The sequence below is a fragment of the Procambarus clarkii genome, chromosome 50 (assembly GCF_040958095.1).
Source record: "Procambarus clarkii isolate CNS0578487 chromosome 50, FALCON_Pclarkii_2.0, whole genome shotgun sequence".
Lineage (NCBI taxonomy): Eukaryota > Metazoa > Arthropoda > Malacostraca > Decapoda > Cambaridae > Procambarus > Procambarus clarkii.
Genome location: NC_091199.1, coordinates 11,631,717 through 11,656,542, shown reverse-complemented (window position 1 = coordinate 11,656,542; position 24,826 = coordinate 11,631,717). Strand labels below are relative to the sequence as shown.

The 24,826-nt window shown below is 47.0% G+C and overlaps 1 long non-coding RNA gene across 1 annotated transcript in view; it reads left to right on the top strand.

The window, feature by feature from the left end:
* Nucleotides 1-24,826, top strand: part of LOC123771461 (uncharacterized) — a 28,572-nt gene that overhangs the window by 3,553 nt on the left and 193 nt on the right. The window contains exons 3-5 of the long non-coding RNA XR_011222533.1: nucleotides 1,028-1,192; nucleotides 8,302-8,400; nucleotides 24,599-24,717. This is a non-coding gene — a long non-coding RNA (uncharacterized lncRNA). The remainder of the gene's footprint in view (nucleotides 1-1,027; nucleotides 1,193-8,301; nucleotides 8,401-24,598; nucleotides 24,718-24,826) is intronic.

The window sequence follows — 24,826 nt, the reverse complement described above, 5'->3', positions numbered from 1 at the left end:
TGTATCTACAAAATTTTAATTTTTTACTTATATATAGTGTCACCTCGACTTACGAATGAATATTTATGAACTTTTCTGGTTACAAGCCTAATTTCTTCGAAAAATTTGAATCGGGTTACAAACTTTGCCTCGGGAAATGAGTTTGTTGATATGCGTATGGGCTGACCTAGCGCGTGGTGGCATGGTGATCGCACCTCAGTTTACCAGTGTCTCCTGCCTAGTAACTATCGCGCCTGAATTCTTTATAAAGCATTACATTTGTTTTGGGATTTTTGGCTATTTGAACATAAAATTTGTTATTATATATCTTGCCATGAGTCCCAAGAAAGCCAGTGGTAAGGTTCAAGCCAAGAAAACACATGTGAGAATGACCATAGAGGAAAAACAAGAGAGCATTCATAAACGTCAAAACGGTGCACAGGTTGTTGAACTAGCTAGGCAGTACAACAAATCTATGTCAACAATATGCACTATACTTGCTAAGAAAAAGGACATTATGAGCATTAAAGTGGCAAAAGGCATATCAACAGTCCCGAAACAAGAACACAAACACTTGAGGATGTTGAAAAGTTTTTATTAATTTGGATACACAACAAAGAGTTTGCAGGTGATAGCATTTCAGAGGCCATCATTTGTGAGAAACCAAGGCATTTGCATGAAGACCTTTTAAAGAAAACCCCTGGAATGAGGGGGGGGGGAAAGATGAATCAAGTTTGAAAATGTGAAAAGTTTGTGTGACAATAGAGCCTCGTAGAAAACTTTTGCTGTGGTCATTACCTGGTGGAATGCACCCAGGATGGAGTATCAGGGCTATACAGCTTTTAAATCATAAAAGTAATAAACATTTCCCATCAATCTTACAAACCATATTAACCTATTTTCATGTATTTCCCCCATGTGCATTTTAACAAAGTTACTAAATTGCCTTTATCATTCTGTAAAATTTCAATTACAGTATACTGTATATAATTTTGTTAGTATAAATGGACTGAATATTCTGAAATCACTATTAATTTTACAATTTCAGATTCAAAGGTGGTCTGGACACCCAATTTGGTCAGACAGGTGAAGAGAGCATTTAGGATAGTTCGAAGAGATGAAGATGGTCACAATTGTATTTGAAGAGGCAAACGTCCCCCCTTTGCTCCTGACATTATGTTCAGCCTATTGACCCCTGCACACCTAACACAAGGTAGGTTGAAAACTCCTCCTTCATGTCATTGGTTCATTAGCCAGAAACTTAGGGCTCATGCAGGAATATCCCTAAAAAAAAAAAAGTGGCCCCAACAATGCACCCTCCAAGTCTGGAGGATGAGCAGGAGCATTGTCGAGAAGCAGGCCCTTTAGTGTCAAACTTTTCTCTTGCAGATATTTTTTGATGGCAGGGCAAACCACTCTACATCACAGTTTTTCTGCACGTTATATATTTTTTAAAACTCTTGGATTTTCGGAATGATACACGAGCAAGGGTTTAATTTTCAAATCGCCACACAGCACAAGAGTTAGCCTATCCTGACACAAGTTAGCCCAAATTAGCTTGTGTCCGGGCAGTGACGTCTCCTCTTGGGTAATGTATGTCCTCTTCGGCAATTTTTTCCAGAATAGCCATGTCTCCTCACAATTAAACACTTGTTGTGGAATATATCCATCAATATAGTATCTACAAAATCTTTAAAATCACGAACAAATCTTTCTGCCCCTACTTTGTCTGAGCTGGCACCCTCACCATGCCTCACAACACTATGAATACCACGTCTTTCTGGGGGGAGCCCCGTCGGCTCCCCGGAGCTTTACCGGCTGATATGCTAATGTCAGACTTTGGCATCAGTCATGTGTATGGAGTTCTAGGGCCTACCGGGGACCACGAGCCAGAACCTGGCCCCCTCAGAGAGGCAAGGGGAGCAATGGCCTATAGAAACCCCCGTGTGGTTGGAAGCATTCTATGTCTGCCATCGACCAGGTCAAGCATCCAGAAAGGTAAGCATTCCAAAACAAACCCCTATTCTGGTGAAAATTGCTACCTAAAGCCGAACTAGTGGATAGAACTCTTCAACAGAAAACAAGGAAACTAGCATGACGTCATACGTCACCGCGCCGCTGTCTGCGCAGCTCCCCCCTCCCCGGGAGGGGGAAGGGGGAGCCCCAGACCTCCCACGCCGGCTATCCACCCATCAGTTCTTCGGCTGATGCTATAGGCACCGGTTATGTGCTCCGGCTCCAGTGGTTGTTTCAGCACTGTACCTAGAGTGTGGTGTCTGTTTTCTAGGTGGTGCGTGAGCCGGGAGTGTTTCTCCAGTACTCGGGCTGCATGCGCCTAGGGTTCCCTTCCCTAGGTGCCCTGTAAGTACTGCCCTTGGGGCTTGGGGCCTCCTTCCACAAGTTCCTTGGGTCCTGCCCCTGCTTGGCCGTTTACTGCTTGGTTTTTGGCCGCTCTTTGTGTGCTCGGGTGTTCTGTCTCCCTTGTTCGCCTTAGAGTAAGGGGCAGTTTTTGCACTGGTGGGGCACGGGGTACTGTGCAGCTTGTCTTTACCAATCATAGCGGCCGGCTCTGTTCCGCTTGGGTACGCTGTCCTCTTGCGGGGTTTTCTTTTTCTTTTTGTTTATCTACCTGGTGGGGGGGGGGTCTGCCTTCGTTCTTGCCCCTTGTGTCCCTTGTGTTCTGTGTATTTTCGGGTGGTACCCCCTCCTAGGTCCCCGTGAGTGTACACGTCCCGGGGGTTCGGCTCTTAGAAAGTTGTTTGATAGCTTTGGGTGCCGGTTAGCAGTACCCTGCCTGGGATTACCTGAGCGCGAGTCCTCTTATAGTAAACGCTCGGGACCCTGGGAAACCTCTGGGGGCGCGCGGGACCGATGGATGTGACCCCAGAGTCCCCCCCTCGCTTCCAGCGAGTTTGAGGGTTGCTCTCACCCTTTGTCTCTGGGTGACTCTCTGTTTTGCCTCCGTCTGCTGCCTGTGGGATCGGTGACACCTTCGACCCAGAGTCCTGCGAGTTTGGTTGCTCGTTGGGGCTCGGTTACCCGGTTGTGCTGACAAAGCGGGTGCGGGCAGCAGGGGCGTTGCACTTGAGCCTTGGTGGTGGCAACGTTCTCGTGGTTCCTCCCCGGGAGCCCCGGGGCTGCCCCGTTGTAGTTCGTTTTGGGACCTGGGGGGTGTTGGTTGCTTCGGTTCTATCCACGCCCCCTTGTCTTTCCCCTGGTTCACCCTTCCTGCCTGCATCCAGCTCCTTACCGTCTGTAGGTTCGGGGCGGGGTTTTTGATGGTGTTGAGACTCGGGCAGTCTCGGGGAATTCCCCTTCCGGGGTAGTGACGGGGGCATTTGAGCCTGTTCCTCCAGCCATGTTAGTATGAGTCTGCCAGTGGGCTCCCTTCCTTAGTGTTTTTCACGGCTGCCCCGGTTTTCTGGTACGGCCGGGGCTTTGGGGGAACGGCTCGGCCCCGGGGCCTGTCGTGTAGGTTCCCAGGGCTGGGGAGGGGCTGACTTGGGGGGCCTTGGCCCCGTTGGGCCCCGTGGGGGTTTTTATCCCCCTCTAGGCGGGGCTTGTGGTTACGCGGAGTGGGGTCTTTCCTCCCCACTCGCCGTACGTGCTGTTGGGCATCGGCCCCTCCCCGGGCTCAGTTCCTTGGCCTTTGAGTCGGTTGGTTCCGTCCTGTGGGTGGATGTTTCCTCCCACCATTTTTTGGGACAGTGTTTTCGTCATGCTTCCCTGTTCGATGGGGTTCTGCGTGACTTCTGATCTCGGGTGCGCCTGCGCCTTCGTGTGCCTTCAGGACTAGTGTTGGCTTCTGTGTTCTCGAGGGTACGGGAAGGTTTTTCGCTACTTCCCGCATTATTGGAACGTCTGTCGGCTCCTCGTCCTTGTTGATGTGTTGGGCTACTTGTCGCTCAGTTGGGCTACTTGTCGCTCTGTTGGGCTACTTGTCGCTCTGTTGGGCTACTTGTCGCCCTGTTGGGCTGCTTGTCGCCCTGTTGGGCTGCTTGTCGCCCTGTTGGGCTGCTTGTCGCCCTGTTGGGCTGCTTGTCGCCCTGTTGGGCTGCTTGTCGCCCTATTGGGCTGCTTGTCGCCCGGTTGGGCTGCTTGTCGCCCGGTTGGGCTGCTTGTCGCCCGGTTGGGCTGCTTGTCGCCCGGTTGGGCTGCTTATCGCCCGGTTGGGCTGCTTGTCGTCCGGTTGGGCTGCTTGTCGCCCGGTTGGGCTGCTTGTCGCCCGGTTGGGCTACTTGTCGCCCGGTTGGGTTCCTTTTTGGGCTCTTTGCTTCTTTGGCCAGTTTTATTGTTCCTGCTTCCTCTTTTGGCTACTTTTCTCGTGCAGTAGTCCTGGCTGGCGCCTTCCCACAGAGAGGGTGTGCGGTTCGGCCAGCGTGTTATGCGCATGCGCCGTGGAGTTTGTTTTGGACTGGGCGGTGTTTCAGTGCTGGTGTTTTGCGCCCTTTTTGCTACAGTGCTTCGTCTCTCGTTCTTCTCCCTGGTTGCGGTATGTGTCCCTTCGCGCCGGGGGTGTCCTGGTTCCCAGTTGTGGGGAGGCCACCGCGGTTTTCCATGTGTCATGGGTGTAGACCGCCTCCTTCGCCTCTCCCTGCTCTCCTGCGGGTCCGGCAGGGTCCGGCTCTGGCGTCTTCACCTGGCGGTGCTCCCAGGTTCTTCTGGGCGCGGTTGCGTCGTGTCAAGTTCGTGCCACCATTCGCCAGGTGAGTTTCTGCGGTCTGGCGTCTTTTGGCCGGGCGCTGGATGCGGTGGTGTTTATATACCTGTCTTTATTTAGGTATATTTTTGTACAACTGAGACCGTTCGCACACCAGTGACTGTCCATTTTTCAACCCTTCCTGTCCCCCTCATGTGCATGTCCAACCCATGCTGGAGTCATTCAGGGGACCCTCCTTTTTTACTGTTGTGAGTTGTGGGGGTTGTAGGGTTGGTTCTGTACTCACCTGGTAGGCTCCTGGCTGTGCTTGCAAGTTTTTGAGCTCTGGCTCTTGGGTCCCGCCTATCTGGTAGAACTTGCGGGATAGTACCAGTGGAGTGCAGTGGTGCTGTTGGCACATTTGGGGAACACTGTATTACCATCAGAGGTCTGCTTGTTACACGACCTACTCGCGAGCATAAGCTTTCTTGCTGGTTCGTCTGTGGACTTCCAGGGCGCACTAGCCTGTTTTCGTATGGCTGTTCTGGCCCGTCCTGGTTGTGGGGGTATGTGGGCCGGTGGACTGCTCCTAGCAGCTGCCTGGTGGGCCACCCTCTGGCCGGTCTCGCCTGGCCTTGGGCCGGGCTTCAGGTGTGAAAGAGCTCCCAGTACCTCATCCAGCAGGTATCGAGCGGGGTTTCTCCGCCGTCGGTCGCCTGGTGCAGGTTTCTGGGCCTGCAGGGTTTTGTCGTGTCTCCGTTGGCCCTGTCTGGGGTCTGCCTGCTCCGTTCTCTGCCTTTGCAGAAGGGTGTTGCTATTTTCATGTTGCTTGTTGCAGTGGTGCCTGTTGCTGCTGCTGCACGTGTGCATTGGTACCGTGTTTCACGGTGGCGTGTCCTTGTTCCTGTGTCCGGTTGTGGAGTGGCACTTTGCTGCCGTTTTGTGCCTGGGGATTGCGTGGGGGTTTTTCTGTCCCTGCCTGATTGTCCACCCCTGGTTGTTCTCCTGGGGTTTTGGTGCTTCTGCTCTTTCTTCCTGCCTCCTCTGCAGCAGGGATGTTCTGCGTGTGTTCTTAGGCGTTGGTCAGCCTGTGTCCTGTGAAGTGCTTCTTTGTCTCGGTCTATTGCAGTTGTTCGTACCCCTTGGTTCGGGTACTGTTCTGGCGGCGACCCTTCCGCCTTCTTTGGTTTCCTAGCTTGCCCTGCCGGTTGGTATTTTTTTTGGGGGTCTTGCGATGTCTCGCGTCGGACCTGTCGTTTCTGAACTCCTGGCGGGCTTGCATGCTTTGGGGAGTTTTTCTGTTCGGCAGACGTTCCATCTCCTTGTACCTGGGTTTCGGTGGTCGCACCCGAGATCTTCCCGCGGCTCCGCCTTTTTCCTGGGCTCGGAGGGGCCTTGTCGGGGCTGCTTATGTTCTGCCTCGCGGTCTCGTCTCCGGTTGGTGGTCGGGTGGCTTCGTGGTAGGTGTCCCACCTGCGTGCTTCTCTTGGCGGCAGTATGGGGTATTTTGGCGGTCCTTCCTTTTCCTGTCCCTTCTTAGGTGGTTACTCTTGTTGGCTTGGTTTACTCTCGGCTTGGTTTTCTGGTGGGGGTTGGGGGCCGTCGTCTTGCCACATACTGTCGCCTCTTTTCGTGCGGCGCGGGTGGAGTCGCTTCAGCTTGCTTTCGGTCTTGGTGTTGTTTCTGCACCGTTAGTCAGCTGTCTTGTGCGTCGTTTCACCTCCGGCCTGTTCGTGCGCCGCTTGCACCATCCTGGTCTCTGGTCAGCGTGCTCTGTCTTCTCCTCGGTTGGTAGTGCCCCTTCGGTTCCGGTGTGTTTTTTCGTCGGCTCTTTCCTTTGTACCTTTGCCTCTGGGGGTCGGGTCGCTGAGTTTTCTTGCTCCTTTGGTTTTAGCGTTTTGGTCGTTTGGTGGCAGCAGTCTCCATCTTTTCTGGCGCGAGGTGGGGCTGCTGCATTCTGGAGGGGTCCAGGGTTTGTTGGTGCTTCGTTGGTCAGGCCGGGGTGTGTCGTTTTTGTGTTCAGTGGCGGCCCTCCGCTGTTGTTTGGGTCCGGAGCGCGTTTTGCGTTGATCCAGGTTCTGTTCTTCCCGGTTCGCGGGTGATAGTGTCCCGGGTGGTCAGCCGTGTTCTTGCGGCTAAGCTGCCTGGGTTCTTCCCTCATGCCTGTGGCGTTCGTGGCTTCGCTGCTCTCGCTGCCGTCTGGGCGACGTGGCCTTGCGGTCTTTCGGGCATGGATTTTTGGTGTTCGTGCAGGGGCCTTGCTGCTCGTGGTTCTCTTGTTGTTCTTGGGAATTTTGGGGCTGTGGCGCCTTGGGTTGGCGTTTGCTGTCGGCTGTCTCGCCTCCTTGAGGGGTGCGTGGTGTCCGCCTCCCGGTTCTGTCCCTTTGACCTTCCTCTGTGGGTAGTTAGCTCCGGGGAGCCGACGGGGCTCCCCCCTGAAAACCAGCGTTGAATGTAATGAAACGCCATTTTCTGGGTGAGACCCGGAGGCTCCCCGGCAACCCTCCCTCCCTCCGGTCGGCGTTTTTCGCGTGTTTTGACATCCAGCCTCAGAACTGATGGGTGGATAGCCGGCGTGGGAGGTCTGGGGCTCCCCCTTCCCCCTCCCGGGGAGGGGGGAGCTGCGCAGACAGCGGCGCGGTGACGTATGACATCATGCTAGTTTCCTTGTTTTCTGTTGAAGAGTTCTATCCACTAGTTCGGGTTTAGGTAGCAATTTTCACCAGAATAGGGGTTTGTTTTGGAATGCTTACCTTTCTGGATGCTTGACCCGGTCGATGGCAGACATAGAATGCTTCCAACCACACGGGGGTTTCTATAGGCCATTGCTCCCCTTGCCTCTCTGAGGGGGCCAGGTTCTGGCTCGTGGTCCCCGGTAGGCCCTAGAACTCCATACACATGACTGATGCCAAAGTCTGACATTAGCATATCAGCCGGTAAAGCTCCGGGGAGCCTCCGGGTCTCACCCAGAAAATGGCGTTTCATTACATTCAACGCTGGTTTTTTTCAAAATTTCTCAAACCATCCCCTACTCACCTTAAACTCTTTCGTATCTGCAAAATTCGTTCTAGGGGTTTTCTTTATAAGATCTTGCATGAAGATTTCATTGTTGACCAAACCACACACTGGAAATTGAATAGACGACGACATTTCGATCCGTCCTGGACCATTATAAAGTCGATTGTGATGAGATGAGGGAAGCAAGAGCATTAAGTAGGCAAGAGAGAGAGGTGAGGAGATGGCAAGTATGTACGTATGTACATAAATAAAACATGTACATACTTATACATAACGTGTGTAAATAGTGTAATAAACACAATAACAGTATTTTGAGAGGAGGAATGTTGGCGAGTAATGTGTTGGAGGAGGGAGGGAGGACTGGCAGGGTGTGGCAGCTCACTCATGTTTTTTGGGCTCACCATACCAACATAGTGGATCGTTATGGTGAATACATACGTAGATGGGTATATACAATGTGTGTATATAGTGTAATAACAGCAAAAGCACTGTTTGATTGTAGAATATGTCGCATATATGAGGCCCATAATTTTGAGCATAGCGATGTTCTATACTTCGAATTATATAAATTCCACAAATTACACACTTTTAAATAATATTACAGCAAAAAAAAGGAAGAAATGAATGAGAAACTTCAAAATAATTGCGCAACATTTTATTCGCAGTAACTGCCGTCGCACGGGGTGGCGGGGCCGACAGACCCCCATCGCTCCAACGCTCAGCGCCCATAATTTGCTCAACTTCCCAGCTCCATCGCAGCTAAAGTAAGTCACATACAATATTTTTTGTTTAGTTTCCCCGTGATCAGACTCTGCATTTTAACAATATAAGAAGAGAAAAAAAATTTTTGGAAAGAATTTATTTCTTGTGCACCAGGGTGTTATTTGGAGACAGAGCAGTTCAGTGGTTAACTACTAAATTTTTTTTTCTCCCACACACGCACCCCCCTAGGAAGCAGCCTGTAACAGCTAACTCCCAGATACCTATTTACTGTTAGGTAACAGGGGTCATCCCCTTTTGTACAAAGAATCTGCTAAAGCTTTTAGGGCTAATCTTTGACACTCGTTTGTCTTTGTCGCCCCATATTTTTTACGTCCGAGTTGAATGCTCTAAGGCCCTTAACTAACTTTAGGTCATGTCCCATACTTCTTGGGGAGCTAATCGACACTGCTCCTCTCTTTACATTCCTCTCTCGTTCTGTCTAAACTCGATTATGGCCCTGTTTACTCGTCTGCTTCTCCTTCTACCCTTCACCATCTGGACACACTGCATCATACTGGGTTACGGCTCAGCTCTGGTACCTTTCCTTCGACACCTACCCTAAGCCTGTATGTTGAAACTGGCGTCCTGTTTCTACAGGATCGCCATGATTGCTACTGTCTTCTCCACCTTGCACGGTCCTTACAGCACCCTCACTCTTGATTATGTCATGCCTTGACCTTTACCCATCCTGTGGTTCCTGTTCCCCTTCACCACCTATCTCTTTCTGTACGGTTCTCTCTTACAAAATGCTCTTTCAGTTTGTGTTACCAATATTTCCCCTCGTGTCATTCCGTCTTTGCCCCTATGGAGGGGTCCCCGTTCCTAAATTCTGTAAGCCTTGACCCACATGACTAAAACTTTTACCCCTCCTACAGTTCTAAATCACCTTTTCCTTGAACACTTTTCTTCACACTTCCACTCTATTTCCGTCTTCACCAATTTGTCTTAAGTCTGCAGACGGTGTAGGCTACTCTGTTGTTTTTCCTGACTGCACCTTTGTGTCTCCTGCCTCCGGAGACTAGCATCTTCATGGCAGAACTTTATGCTATTCTCTATGCTCTTCATCAACTCTTTTCTCGCTGTCAATCCTCCTCTGTGTTTGTAGTTGACACTTGCAGTGCCTTCATGGCTCTAGAATCCTTTAATCCAGTCCATCCTTTGGTAGTTGAAATTCAACATTGGCTGTTTCTTATCTCCAGTAGAGATAAGAAACAGAAAGCCAGAATTTGGCTCCAAAATATGGCTCAGGCCTCGAAATTGTGATGTTTGGGATATTTTGAAAACTGCTGGGGGGTTTGGGCAAAATTTGACCCACCGCCGCTTTCAGTACTTGGCATATGTTCGGTATAAAAAAGTCGTAATTTCAAACTGCGAATACGTGCATGAGAGCCAGAATTTGGCTCCAAAATATGGCTCATGGCCTCGAAATTGGATGTTTGAGATATTTTGAAAACTGCAGGGGGGTTTGGGCAAAATATGTACCCACCTGCCGCGTTCAGTAATTGGCATAGTGTTCGGTAAAAAATTTTGTAATTTCAAACATGCGAATACGTGCAGAGAGCCAGAATTTGGCTCCAAAATATGGCTCAGGCCTCGAAATTGGGATGTTTGGGATATTTTGAAAACTGCTGGGGGGTTTGGGCAAAATATGACCCACCGCCGCATTCAGTACTTGGCATATGTTCGGTAAAAAAAAGTCGTAATTTCAAACTGCGAATACGTGCAGAGAGCCAGAATTTGGCTCCAAAATATGGCTCAGGCCTTGAAATTGGGATGTTTGAAGATATTTTGAAAACTGCAGGGGGGTTTGGGCAAAATATGACCCAGTGCCGCCTTTCAGTAATTGGCATGTGTTCGGTAAAAAATTTCGTAATTTCAAACTGCGAATACGTGCAGAGAGCCAGAATTTGGCTCAAAAATATGGCTCAAGGCCTCGAAATTGGGATGTTTGAGATATTTTGAAATCTGCAGGGGGGTTTGGGCAAAATATGTCCCACTGCCGCTTTCAGTACTTGGCATATGTTCGGTAAAAAAGGTCGTAATTTCAAACTGCGAATACGTGCAGAGAGCCAGAATTTGGCTCCAAGAATATGGCTCAGGCCTTCGAAATTTGGATGTTTGAGATATTTTGAAAACTGCAGGGGGGTTTGGGCAAAATATGACCCAGTGCCGCTTTCAGTAATTGGCATGTGTTCAGTAAAAAATTTCGTAATTTCAAACTGCGAATACGTGCAGAGAGCCAGAATTTGGCTCAAAAATATGGCTCAGGCCTCGAAATTGGGATGTTTGAGATATTTTGAAATCTGCAGGGGGGGTTTGGGCAAAATATGTCCCACTGCCGCTTTCAGTACTTGGCATATGTTTGGTAAAAAAGGTCGTATTTTCAAACTGCGAATACGTGCAGAGAGCCAGAATTTGGCTCCAAAATATGGCTCAGGCCTCGAAATTGGGATGTTTGAGATATTTTGAAAACTGCAAGGGGGTTTGGGCAAAATATGACCCGCCGCCGCTTTCAGTACTTGGCATATGTTCGTAAAAAAAAGTCGTAATTTCAAACTGCGAATACGTGCAGAGAGCCAGAATTTGGCTCCAAAATATGGCTCAGGCCTCGAAATTGGGATGTTTGAGATATTTTGAAAACTGCAGGGGGGTTTGGGCAAAGTATGACCCACCACCGCTTTCAGTAATTGGCATGTGTTCGGTAAAAAATTTCGTAATTTCAAACTGCGAATACGTGCAGAGAGCCAGAATTTGGCTCAAAAATATCGCTCAGGCCTCGAAATTGGGATGTTTGGGATATTTTGAAAACTGCTGGGGGGTTTGGGCAAAATATGACCCACCGCCGCATTCAGTACTTGGCATATGTTCGGTAAAAAAAAGTCGTAATTTCAAACTGCAAATACGTGCAGAGAGCCAGAATTTGGCTCCAAAATATGGCTCAGGCCTCGAAATTGGGATGTTTGAGATATTTTGAAAACTGCAGGGGGGTTTGGGCAAAATATGACCCAACGCCGCCTTCAGTAATTGGCATGTGTTCGGTAAAAAATTTCGTAATTTCAAACTGCGAATACGTGCAGAGAGCCAGAATTTGGCTCAAAAATATGGCTCAAGCCTCGAAATTGAGATGTTTGAGATATTTTGAAATCTGCAGGGGGGTTTGGGCAAAATATGTCCCACTGCCGCTTTCAGTACTTGGCATATGTTCGGTGAAAAAGGTCGTATTTTCAAACTGCGAATACGTGCAGAGAGCCAGAATTTGGCTCCAAAATATGGCTCAGGCCTCGAAATTTGGATGTTTGAGATATTTTGAAAACTGCAGGGGGGTTTGGGCAAAATATGACCCACCGCCGCTTTCATTAATTGGCATGTGTTCGGTAAAAAATTTCGTAATTTCAAACTGCGAATACGTTCAGAGAGCCAGAATTTGGCTGCAAAATATGGCTCAGGCCTCGAAATTGGGATGTTTGGGATATTTTGAAAACTGCTGGGGGGTTTGGGCAAAATATGACCCACCGCCGCTTTCAGTACTTGGCATATGTTCGGTATAAAAAAGTCGTGTTTCAAACTGCGAATACGTGCAGAGAGCCAGAATTTGGCTCCAAAATATGGCTCAGGCCTCAAAATTGGGATGTTTGAGATATTTTGAAAACTGCAAGGGGGTTTGGGCAAAATATGACCCGCCGCCGCTTTCAGTACTTGGCATATGTTCGTTAAAAAAAGTCGTAATTTCAAACTGCGAATACGTGCAGAGAGCCAGAATTTGGCTCCAAAATATGGCTCAGGCCTCAAAATTGGGATGTTTAAGATATTTTGAAAACTGCAGGGGGGGTTTGGGCAAAATATGACCCACTGCCGCTTTCAGTACTTGGCATATGTTCGGTAAAAGAAAGTCGTAATTTCAAACTGCGAATACGTGCAGAGAGCCAGAATTTGGCTCCAAAATATGGCTCAGGCCTCGAAATTGGGATGTTTGAGATATTTTGAAAACTGCAGGGGGGTTTGGGCAATGTATGACCCACCGCCGCTTTCAGTAATTGGCATGTGTTCGGTAAAAATTTTCGTAATTTCAAACTGCGAATACGTGCAGAGAGCCAGAATTTGGCTCAAAAATATCGCTCAGGCCTCGAAATTGGGATGTTTGAGATATTTTGAAAACTGCAGGGGGGTTTGGGCAAAATATGACCCACCGCCGCTTTCAGTAATTGGCATGTGTTCGGTAAAAAATTTCGTAATTTCAAACTGCGAATATGTGCAGAGAGCCAGAATTTGGCTCAAGAATATCGCTCAGGCTTCGAAATTGGGATGTTTGAGATATTTTGAAAACTGCAGGGGGGTTTGGGCAAAATATGTCCCACTGCCGCTTTCAGTACTTGGCATATGTTCGGTGAAAAAGGTCGTATTTTCAAACTGTGAATACGTGCAGAGAGCCAGAATTTGGCTCCAAAATATGGCTCAGGCCTCGAAATTTGGATGTTTGTGATATTTTGAAAACTGTAGGGTGGTTTGGGCAAAATATGACCCACCGCCGCTTTCATTAATTGGCATGTGTTCGGTAAAAAATTTCGTAATTTCAAACTGCGAATACGTTCAGAGAGCCAGAATTTGGCTGCAAAATAGTGCTCAGGCCTCGAAATTGGGATGTTTGGGATATTTTGAAAACTGCTGGGAGGTTTGGGCAAAATATGACCCACCGCCGCTTTCAGTACTTGGCATATGTTCGGTATAAAAAAGTCGTAATTTCAAACTGCGAATACGTGCAGAGAGCCAGAATTTGGCTCCAAAATATGGCTCAGGCCTCGAAATTTGGATGTTTGAGATATTTTGAAAACTGCAGGGGGGTTTGGGCAAAATATGACCCACTGCCGCTTTCAGTACTTGGCATATGTTCGGTAAAAGAAAGTCGTAATTTCAAACTGCGAATACGTGCAGAGAGCCAGAATTTGGCTCCAAAATATGGCTCAGGCCTCGAAATTGGGATGTTTGAGATATTTTGAAAACTGCAGGGGGGTTTGGGCAATGTATGACCCACCGCCGCTTTCAGTAATTGGCATGTGTTCGGTAAAAAATTTCATAATTTCAAACTGCGAATACGTGCAGAGAGCCAGAATTTGGCTCAAAAATATCGCTCAGGCCTCGAAATTGGGATGTTTGAGATATTTTGAAAACTGCAGGGGGGTTTGGGCAAAATATGACCCACCGCCGCTTTCAGTAATTGGCATGTGTTCGGTAAAAAATTTCGTAATTTCAAACTGCGAATACGTGCAGAGAGCCAGAATTTGGCTCAAAAATATGGCTCTGGCCACGAAATTGGGATGTTTGAGATATTTTGAAAACTGCAGGGGGGTTTGGGCAAAATATGACCCACTGCCGCTTTCAGTAATTGGCATGTGTTCGGTAAAAAATTTCGTAATTTCAAACTGCGAATACGTGCAGAGAGCCAGAATTTGGCTCAAAAATATCGCTCAGGCCTCGAAATTGAGATGTTTGAGATATTTTGAAAACTGCAGGGGGGTTTGGGCAAAATATGACCCACCGCCGCTTTCAGTAATTGGTATGGGTTCGGTTAAAAATTTTGTAATTTCAAACTGTGAATACGTGCAGAGAGCCAGAATTTGGCTCAAAAATATGGCTCAGGCCTCGAAATTGGGATGTTTGAGATATTTTGAAATCTGCAGGGGGCTTTGGGCAAAATATGTCCCACTGCCGCTTTCAGTACTTGGCATCTGTTCGGTAAAAAAGGTCATATTTTCAAACTGCGAATACGTGCAGAGAGCCAGAATTTGGCTCCAAAATATGGCTCAGGCCTCGAAATTTGGATGTTTGAGATATTTTGAAAACTGCAGGGGTGTTTGGGCAAAATATGACCCACCGCCGCTTTCAGTAATTGGCATGTGTACGGTAAAAAATTTTTAATTTCAAACTGCGAATACGTTCAGGGAGCCAGAATTTGGCTCCAAAATATGGCTCAGGCCTCGAAATTGGGATGTTTGGGATATTTTGAAAACTGCTGGGGGTTTTGGGCAAAATATGACCCACCGCCGCATTAAGTACTTGGCATTGTAAAAGGTATTGGTAAAGGTTTGGAGTTCAAGTGACTTGTTGAAGAGCAATGCAATAGCAGGGGCTAGAGATCTGGAGGCTTTTTTGTAAATTAAAGTTGGTATCTCCTCGAGGGCACTAGACTTGGTTTTAATGGAAAGGATTATTTCATTGACATCAGTGGAACTAGTAGGCTTTAGGTACAGAGACTGTGGATAGTTACCTGTAAGATAGTCCTTAACATCAGTACAGGAAGATGGAATATCATTTGCAAGGGATGACCCAATGGAAGAGAAGAACCTATTGAACTCAATAGCAGAATCAGAGGCTGAAAGCTGACCAGCGTTATTGGAAAGGAGTGTTGGTTTGTTATTTAAAATCTTCTTTGATCCCAATATTTGTGAAATTGTGCTCCAAGTTTTTTTAATGTTGCTCTTTATTTGGGTAAATTTATCTTCATAGTATTTAGTTTTTGCTCGTCTAATTATTTTAGATAGCAATAACGAGTAATTCTTTGAGAATTCTTTGGATACTGTTCCTAGCCTATACTTCTTCTCAAGGTCGTGTTTTTTGTTAATGGATTTAAGTATTCCCTTTGTAAGCCAAGGATTGTTAAGTCTTTTGCTTGTGACTTGTTTTGTAAGCATAGGACAGTGGGTGTTATAAAGGCTAAGAGTTGTTTGAAGAGAAGATTGCACTGCTAGGTTGATGTCCCCTATGTTACCTAACTCGGACTCCCAGTTGACATTATCAGCAGCAGTTATAAAATTGTTTATAGCAGTTTCATTGTGCAGCCTAAAGCTTAACTCCCTTGTCTCTAGAGGTGGTTTGCTAATGTTAGTTAAGAGAAATGTGGGGTAATGGTCTGTAGTGCTATCGGTGATTATACCTGAAGTAAGCGGAGAGGTTATGTTGGTCCAGATGTGATCTAGAGTCGTAGCAGTACTATCAGTGATTCTAGTTGGTCTAATGATTAAGGGTATGAGGAAGCAGGAATTCATACAGTTGAGGAAGCTAACAGCAGTAGGGTGTTCAGGCTCGCAGAGGTCAATATTAAAGTCCCCTGCGATAATTAGATGGTTTTTGTTCAATCTGTTATCTAGTATTAGATTTCTAAGGTTTGAGTTGAATTCAGACACATCAGTGTTAGAAATTCTATAGACTGCACCCACAGACAGGACAGACTCGGCACCCTTGACTCTGAAACTGGCGAAGATATACTCCCCACAGCAGTCTCTAGTTCAAATTATTTTTAAGCATGTTAGTTCTTGGTGGTAGTAAAGAGCAGTACCACCACCTCTCTGCATTTGACGACAGTTGTGAATTGCCGAGTAGTTAGGCATGTTAAAGAGTTGAGTATTATCCTCTTTCAACCACGTTTCAGTAAGTATAATAAAAGAGAATTTGTTGTCAATAGTTTCAATCAAGGCACTAATATCATCGAAGTGTTTACCTAGGGATCTAACGTTCAAGTTGATTACAGAGATATTGTGATTATCTGTTAATACATTGTTTACATCATGTGCTGTAAAATATCTGCAATTTTGATCATTGAAGTGATGATTGTCATAGATAGTGGATAAGAGGTTTACTTCTGGGTCTATACTTGTCTGCATAAAAAGGCTGTTTGCAGGAAAACAAGGCAAGAATGGCAAATTACAAAATAGAAAACAAAGAAAAAAGTAGATTAAAAATTCTAAAGTAAAATAATCTTAATGGTAATTTTAAGTAAAAAGAAAAAAAAAACTTAATGGGAACTAGGAATGTAAAAAATTAACTAGAATAATTAATAACAATAGATGACCAAAAAAGTAAAAAAAAAAAACAATTATGAAATCTATAAGATGAAAAGCTTGCTTACTATACTATTATAAGTACATTATAGTTGAATACTAAAGTTACACTAAAACAAACTGAGGTAGTTTAAATAGAGATACACTCAGGAACACTAGATAATGAAGTTAATACTAGAGGACACAGGCAAAGCCAGTGTACTATGGAACATGGAAGTAAAAAGAAAAAAAGACAATAATATAGATGACAATATTATTCTTTTTTTTTTTTTAACTAAAGTTAAAACCTTTTGAAGGGAAAGGCAGAGCTAGAGTACACAAAGGTAGTTAAATGAGATTATAATTTGAATTCAGGCTATACAGCAGATATCCCACAGTCACTGAGGAAAGAATTAAGGTGAGCTTCTGTGGTTATTGAATAGGTTTTTCCAGTGTCAGTCCTCCTAGCTATAATTTTACCATCTCGCACAAAACAGTGTTTTATTGTAGGGGAATTTTTGCAGAAGCCACGCAGTTTAAAAAAGAGATTTTGCCTGCACCATATGGATTGTTCTGGCTCACCTCTAAGGTTTTGCAATGTTAAACGTATATTGAGAAGAATTTGCCAGTCTTTGAACCATTTTTAGAGTACATGTAGATCTTTGTAAGGACTCGATATAATAGTTTCATGTTCTTTATACCATAAATCTTGGCGTCATCTGCAAATTTGATGTGGTTTTTAATATTTCGATTTGTTATTGATGTATATAAGGTATAGACCCTTGTGGTATGCCTCCAGTCAAATCTTTTTTGGAGGAACCTTTAATTTCTTTGGTTTAATTAAGCCTTCTTTTTATCCTTTCTACCACCCCTCCCCGCTCAGCTTGTTGTCGCCGTGTGGGGGCTTAGTGGGCGGCTGCCGGAGTGTGATGCTCCTTGGGACAGTCCTCTGTCCTTTTCTTGCCTTGTGCTCCTGCTGCCGTCCTCTCCAATTCTGCTGGGCATCTTTTCCTTTTCCTTCTGTTTCGTTTTTCTCCCCCCTCTTCTCCTATCTGCTTGCCATTTCCTGCCGACCTTTTGCTCGTTCTGGTTCTTCCCTTGGACTTCTTCTATTTTGACGCCCAGGTGCTTGAGGAGGCATACTCTTGCACCCGTAGAACTGTAGTACCCTACGTCGAGAGCGAGGGGAACCTTTTATTGTCAATCTCCCTTTCGTCACTGAACCCGATCTCGACGGACTGTCGGTTTCTTAAGGTGGGGTTTGTGGGGCGTATACTCACGACGCACCCCTAGGAGGCCCCGGCGAGATCGGCGATAACTTCTTGTTGGGTGTCCTGCCTCTAATTGTGGCTCCATGGTGGGTGTGGGGGCACATTCGTGAATGAATTCTTCTTTTCGTAATGATGATAACCCCTGTTTCGGCTGCTTCTGGTTTACCTTCTCAGGCTCGTGGGGTGGGCGACCAAGCCCCCGAGTCGGTCCGTATTGGAAGACCGGGCTCTGTAGCCTCCACTGCATTGGGCCCCGACCTTGCTCCTCCTTTGGCCTCTGTGGTTGGGTCGAGCCCCAAGCCCCCAGTGGTGACTACCTCGTCCCCTGGCGCGGCTCCTTCTCTAGTTGTAACTACTGCGCCTTTTAACCCCTCTCTCTCTGGGGGTTCTCACCGCCGTCCTCGTCACGGCCGCCCTCGCTCGATTCCTTCCAGTTCTGCTACCTATCAAGCCTTGTTTGGTCCCGCTTCGTGGGCCAAATATTTTGATCTCCTCCCTCTTGATTCTGCGCCTCCTGACGATTTCTCCCTCCTTCGACATCTCGTTGATTTCGTGGATGCCTCCATTACTTTCAACCCCACTCGTCTCGGTACACGTGTCGTTGCTGCTCCTTCTCAGGATGCTGCTTCCCACTTGGCTGCCTTATCCTGCCTTGGCGAGACTCCTGTTTGGGTCTCGAAGAACGCTCAGTTGAATGCCAGTGTTGGCACTATTTTGCTCCCGCCCCATGTTGCGACCGGTGTTCGGGACCTGCGCGACTGCCACGACGATATTCGGCATATCCTTGCTGCTCAGGGCCATTCTATTCTCCAGGTGGACACGTTTACTCGTCCCCCTCATGGTAGTCGCCGTCAACCCCTCCGGGTTGTGAAGATTACCTTTGATGGTAGGACCCTTCCACCCTCTGTCATTCTTGCTGGTGCCAGGTGCTCTGTCCAGGAGTACATTCCTTCTCCTCGGCTCTGCAACAAGTGCTGGAGGTTTGGGCATGGTGCCCTCCGCTGTTCTGGGACTGTCTCTCTCTGTCCTTTGTGTGGTGGCGAAGGTCACTCTAAGTCGGAGTGCACTTCTCCCTAGGCTCGTTGCCTCAACTGCGGTGAGGCCCATCCTGCCTTCTCCCGTGCGTGTGTCCATTACAGGCTTGAGGCAGCCGTCCTCAACTTGAAGCACCGGGAGCGTTTATCTTTTCCTGAGGCGAGACGCCAGGTTCGCCGGCTCCCGCCTTATGCTAATATCTCTTATGCTCGCGTGTTGCGCTCTTCCTCTCCTCGTCCTTCCCGCCTTCCTCAGACTCACAACCGTTTCCGGGCCTTGGACCCTGATGCGCCCACTGCCCCCTCCTCTGTTCCTTTGGGTTCTCTCCCGAAGGATCCTCCTCCTGGTCCTCTGTCTGGGATTCCCCTTCCTTCTACCCGGTCTGTCGTGTCTCCTGTGTCTTCTTCCTCGTCTCCCTCCGTTCCTCCTTCCCATCCTTCCCCTCCGTCTCTTGACTCTCCCCGCCGCCTGTCGGTGCGGGCTGATATCCATCGCTCTCCAAACGGCCGTCATGTGTGCTCTCGTTCAGCTTCTGTTGAGATGCTAGAATCCGTTGGCCAGTACGTGGTTGCTGGAACACCTGTCTCTTTACATCAGAAGCGTAAACCTGGCTCCTCTCCTTCCTCCTCCCCGGCAGGTAAGAAGGTTTCGCTTTCTTCCTCGGCCCCTACTTTTGCCTCTCTCGCTCCTTCCCCTCCCATTTCGGTGGTTGCGCCCCCTGTTCCTGCTATGGAGGTTTCTTTAGCCCCCGCTTCCCTCTCAGTTACTGCCCTTGCTGAGGTACGCTCCCCTCTTTCTATCCCTCCTCTTCCTGCTGCTGTCCTTGCCTGCTCCTCTCCGTTGTCTCCTCCTCTTCCTCCTCCTCCTCCTCCTCCTCCTCCTCCTCCTCCTCCGGACCCCGCCCGCCCACCTCTGATCTGTTCTCCCGTTTCCTTCCCTCCGTCTTTGCTCAGTTTACCCATGCCCCCTAACCCTGACTTTGCTGACCCTGATCCCGACCCTGATATTCTTTAACGTGCTCTGTTGCTCTTTCGCCTTTGTTTCTTCCTTGTTCTCTGTTGTTGTCCTTTCTCTTCTCGTCGTTGTCCATTCTTCAATGGAACGTTCGAGGTTATTACGCTAATTTCCTCGAACTCCAACTTCTGATTTCGCGGTTTTCGCCCCTTTGTGTCTGTCTCCAGGAGCCGATGCTTGGTGCTCGTCCTGGTCGTTTTCGTGGCTATTCCTTTCTCTCTCTTCCCCCCCCCCCCAGCTGCTGCTGGGGCTTCTAATTCTTCTGCTCTTTTGATTCGTGCTGATGTTCCCTTTGTTCCTTTACTTTTTCCTTCACCTCTCCATTGTTCTGCTGCTCGTGTCTTTGTGGGGAAATGGTACACTGTTTGTTCCGTTTATCTCCCCCCGAGTGTCCCGCTTTCTCTTCCTGATTTGAAACACCTCCTAGACTCCTTGCCGGAGCCTGTGCTCCTGCTGGGTGACTTCAATTGTCGTCATTCTCTTTGGGGTGACGTTCTGACGAATACCCGGGGTCGCCTTCTTGAGCCGTTTCTTCTCTCTTCTTCCCTGTCTCTTCTGAATTCTGGTGAGCCCACTCATTTGGACTCTCGGACTCGCACCCTTTCTTGTCTTGATCTTTCTCTCTGCTCTTCTTCTCTTTACTTAGATTTCACGTGGCAGGTTCTTGATGACCTCCATGGAAGTGATCATTTCCCCATCCTTGTTTCCTTTTTCTCTTTTCGCCCTTCCCTCTCTTTCCCTAGGTGGCAGTTTGCTAAGGCGGACTGGACCCTATTTTCCCTCAGTGCTACTCTCTCTGACCTCTCCCTTCTGCCTCTCTCTCGCGCTCTCCTCCTTTTTCATGACACTGTCTTCAACGCTGCCCTCCGCTCTATCCCTCGCTCTTCCTCCCGGGGTCCACGGAAGTGCGTTCCCTGGTGGAATGCGGACTGTGCTCGGGCTGTCCGCTGTAAACGTGCAGCCTGGAAGAGGCACCGCCGTAGGCAGACGACCGATTCTTTTCTTTCGGAAAGCGAGTGCGGTGGCCCGTAGGGCCATCCGTACGGCTAAACGTGAATGTTGGGCATCTTATGTCTCAAGAATTACGTCCGAAACCCCTCTGGCCCAGATCTGGAAGCGTATCCGCAAGATAGCGGGTAAGTTCGTTCCCGATGTTTCACCGGTCCTTCACCTCCATGATACTCTTGTGGCGGACCCGTTGCAGGTCGCTTCCGAACTGGGTTCCCACTTTTCTTCTGTTAGCTCTGGTCTTCATCTTCCCCAATCTTTCCTTCTTCGTAAACCTGTCCTTAAGTCTCGTCCTTTAGATTTCTGCACTCATCTTCAGCTTCCCTATAATGATCCCTTCTCTCTCTCTGAACTTCGTTCTGCCCTGGCCCTCTGCGGTTCTACGGCGGCGGGCTCCGATGGTATTCATTATGAGATGCTTCGCCATCTCCCTCCGAGCACGTCTCAGTATTTACTGAGTCTGTATAATCGGATCTGGGAGTCGTCGTCAGTCCCTGAGGACTGGCTCGATGCCGTTGTCCTCCCTGTTCGCAAACCGGGGTCTCTGGGTACTTCCCCTAAGGACTTTCGCCCTATTGCTCTCACAAGTTGTGTCAGCAAACTCTTTGAACGTATGGTTAACGTTCATCTGATGTGGTTCCAGGAACACCATCACCTCCTCTCCCCTTCTCAATTTGGTTTCCGCAAGTGCCGCAGCACGACAGATGTCCTGGTGAACTTGGAGGTCTATATTCGTACTGCTTTTGCTGCGAAGACCTCCGTTGTTGCCATCCTTTTTGACCTGGAAAAGGATTACGACACCACTTGGCGTTATCATATCCTATCTCAACTTCATTCTTTTGGCCTTCGTGGTCATCTCCCTCTCTTTCTCCGCAGCTTCCTCTCTCGTCGTTCCTTTCGGGTGCGCCTTGGTACCACTCTCTCTCCCTCTTTTCAGCAATACGAAGGTGTGCCCCAGGGTAGTGTTCTGAGCACTACTCTTTTTCTGGTTGCCCTCAATGGTCTTCTTTCCTCTCTTCCTTCTGGTGTCTTCTCCGCTCTCTATGTCGATGATCTTACCCTTTGTTGTCAGGGTGATGATTCGCCTCTCCTTCAACTGCCGGCTTCAACTTGCAATTGATGCCGTGCTGTCTTGGGCCACAGATCATGGCTTCAAGTTCTCTACTTCTAAGACTTGTGCCATGACTTTTACGCGGAAACGGGTTGTTCTTCGTCCCTCTTTGTCCCTTTATGGTCATCCCCTTGAATACAAAGATTCCGCAAAGCTTTTGGGGTTATTCCTTGACACTCGTTTGTCTTGGTCTCCCCATATCTCTTACCTCCGTGTTGAGTGCTCTAAGGCACTTACCCTCCTTCGGGTCTTGTCCCATACTTCTTGGGGGGCAGATAGGCGCGCACTCCTTGCTTTACATTCCTCTCTCGTCCTGTCTAAGCTCGATTATGGTTGCTCTGCTTACTCGTCTGCTTCTCCTTCTACTCTTCGCCGTCTTGATGCTTTGCACCATACTGGGTTGCGCCTCAGTTCTGGTGCCTTTCGTTCGACTCCCATCCTTTGCATGTATGTTGACACTGGCTTCCTGTCTCTCCAGGACCGCCATGCTCGCTACTGTCTTCGCTATCTTGCGCGGTCCTTGCAACATCCTCTCGCCTCTGTCGTGCTTTAACTTTTACCCCTCCTGCGGTTCCTGTTCCTCTTCACCACCTCCCTCTTTCTGTCCGGTTATCTCGCCTACAGGATTCTCTTTCCGTTCGTATTTCTGATGTTTCTCCTCGTGTTGTTCCTTCTTTGCCCCCGTGGAGGGTCCCTCTTCCGCGGTTTTGTACATCCTTGACCCGTATCATTAAAGCTTTTACCCCTCCTACGGTTCTAAAACGCCTTTTCCTCGAGCACTTTTCTTCTCACTCCTGCTCCGTTTCTGTCTTCACCGATGGGTCTAAGTCAGCGGACGGTGTTGGCTACTCTGTTGTTTTTCCTGATCGCTTTTATATGTGTCGCTTGCCTCCGGAGACTAGCATCTTTACAGCGGAACTTTATGCTGTTCTCTATGCTCTTCGTCTCCTGCTTTCTCGTTGTCAGTCTTCCTTTGTAGTTGTTGTTGACTCTCGTAGTGCCCTCATGGCTCTCGGGTCCTTTAATCCGGTTCATCCAGTAGTTGTCGAGATCCAGCATTGGCTGTTTCTCGTTAACAGTAAATTTAAGTCGGTTGAGTTTTGTTGGGTTCCCAGCCATATTGGTGTGTCTTTAAATGAGTGTGCGGATGCTGCCGCCAAGGAAGCTGTCAGCTCTTGTCCCATCTCTCGTAAAGGCATTCCGTATTCCGACTTTTACCCGGTTATCCATTCCTCAGTCCTTACCCGTTGGCAGGCTTCTTGGTTGTCCGTTACTGGTAACAAGCTACGTACTCTTAAATGTTGTGTTTCCTCGTGGCCGTCCTCCTTCCACCGTAACCGGCGGTGGGAAACCGCTCTGGCGAGGTTGCGTATTGGCCATACTCGCTTAACCCATGGTCACTTGATGGAACGCTGCCCTGCTCCTTATTGTCCTAGTTGCATTGTCCCTCTTACGGTCGTGCATGTCCTTCTTGAATGTCCTGACTTCCAGGACGAGCGTGTGTCTTGCTTTCCGACCGCCCCTCGCGGTCACCTGTCCCTCGATAGAATTCTTGGTGACTCGGATACTTTTAATATCGTTCGCCTTGTGCGTTTTTGTTCTCGTATTGGCATCCTTGGTGATATTTAGCGCCCTCTGATTATTTTGCGCATTTGATGGTGCTACATAGCCTTCCCGGTTTGGTGGCTTCTTTTGATAATTACTTACTTATCCTTTCTACCATTTATTCTATGTGCCTGGTATTTCATTCCTAGTGTTTCATATGGTGCTTTAGCAAACAAAGTACTTGTGTGCGAATAGCTGGTTATCTTTAAAAAGAGTTCATTTTTTAACAAACCATTTTGTTGATTTTACAAGACTATGAATGAATCTCCCCTTCAGGACCTTGCAGATGTGAGGTTAAAGTAATCAGAATTTTTCTGCTTGGCAGTTTAACAAATTTAAGTGACATTTGAAATCCAATTAAAGTTGAGAATAGCTTTGAACCTATATAGTGAGTTTAAGTGGCAATAAGTTTGAATGGAAAGTTCATTTAAGAGCTTAGATTGAATTCCAGGTATCTGAAGTTTTTATAATTTTAGTTTGAAAAGCTCTTCCCATTTATGGTGCTTGTTACAGGCAGTGTATGTATACACTATCTTTAAATAGTTATAATCAGCAGCTTGAAACATTTGTGGTAATGGATTGTCTGGCATGTGAATTTAGTGTTGATTCCAAATATTTGGTAGACATTTCATAGAGCAGCAAATATTAACACAGATTGGACATTTCTAAAGTTTGTTATTTTCTTAGACTAGTAGAAAATTGTAGTGTTTAGTCTCATTTGATATTGAGACTAAAAGACAATATTGACAATTATATTGGCATTAGACAATATTGTTAGAAAGTATGAAAGTTGTAGAGTTTTTAATACATAATCAATGTGATTACTATAATGGGCTAAGGTGTGACATTTAGTAAGGCACATTGAAAAAAAAAACTAAATTTAGTTTAATCTTGCCATTGACTTAAATTTTTACATAAGCTATGCAACATCATTTATAAGTGGAAGTTTAGCCCATACATTTGTTTTAGAAGTGAAATTTGGTAGTTATATTATAAATAATTTATTTTAAATTTTATTATCAGGTTAATTCAGTTTGGAATGCAAAGTGTTAAAAATGATTTCAGTTTTGTATGCTTAAGATGCTCATGTGTAAGTTTATAATAGCTTTATGAAGTTTAAGTTCTCATAAACTACATTAGCTTTATGAAAACTTATAACTCTTATACATGCAGGTTTAAATTAATGCATTATATTGGTTTTCTTTAGATGTCATTGTTAGGAAGACTGCATTAGTAATAAATTTCAAGCACAGTTGAATTATAGCTACTTTCAGGATAAAGTACATAAAGTTTCATTAAATGATTTATTAATGAGTATACAATATAAGACAATTTTATGTTTCAGGTTGAGACTTCAAAGGCCAAGAAAATGTCCAGAGTACCAAAGACATCATCCACCTGTAAAAGAAAAATAATGAGTGTCCCAGTTCAATATACTAACACCTACCAATAATTTTCACTTTGGTAAGTTATTTATAAATTTCAGAAGTTCTTTAGATGTTAGACTTTGCATCAGGAATAATCAGTAATTTCCAGCATGATAGAATCTTTGCTAATTTCAGGATAAAGTACA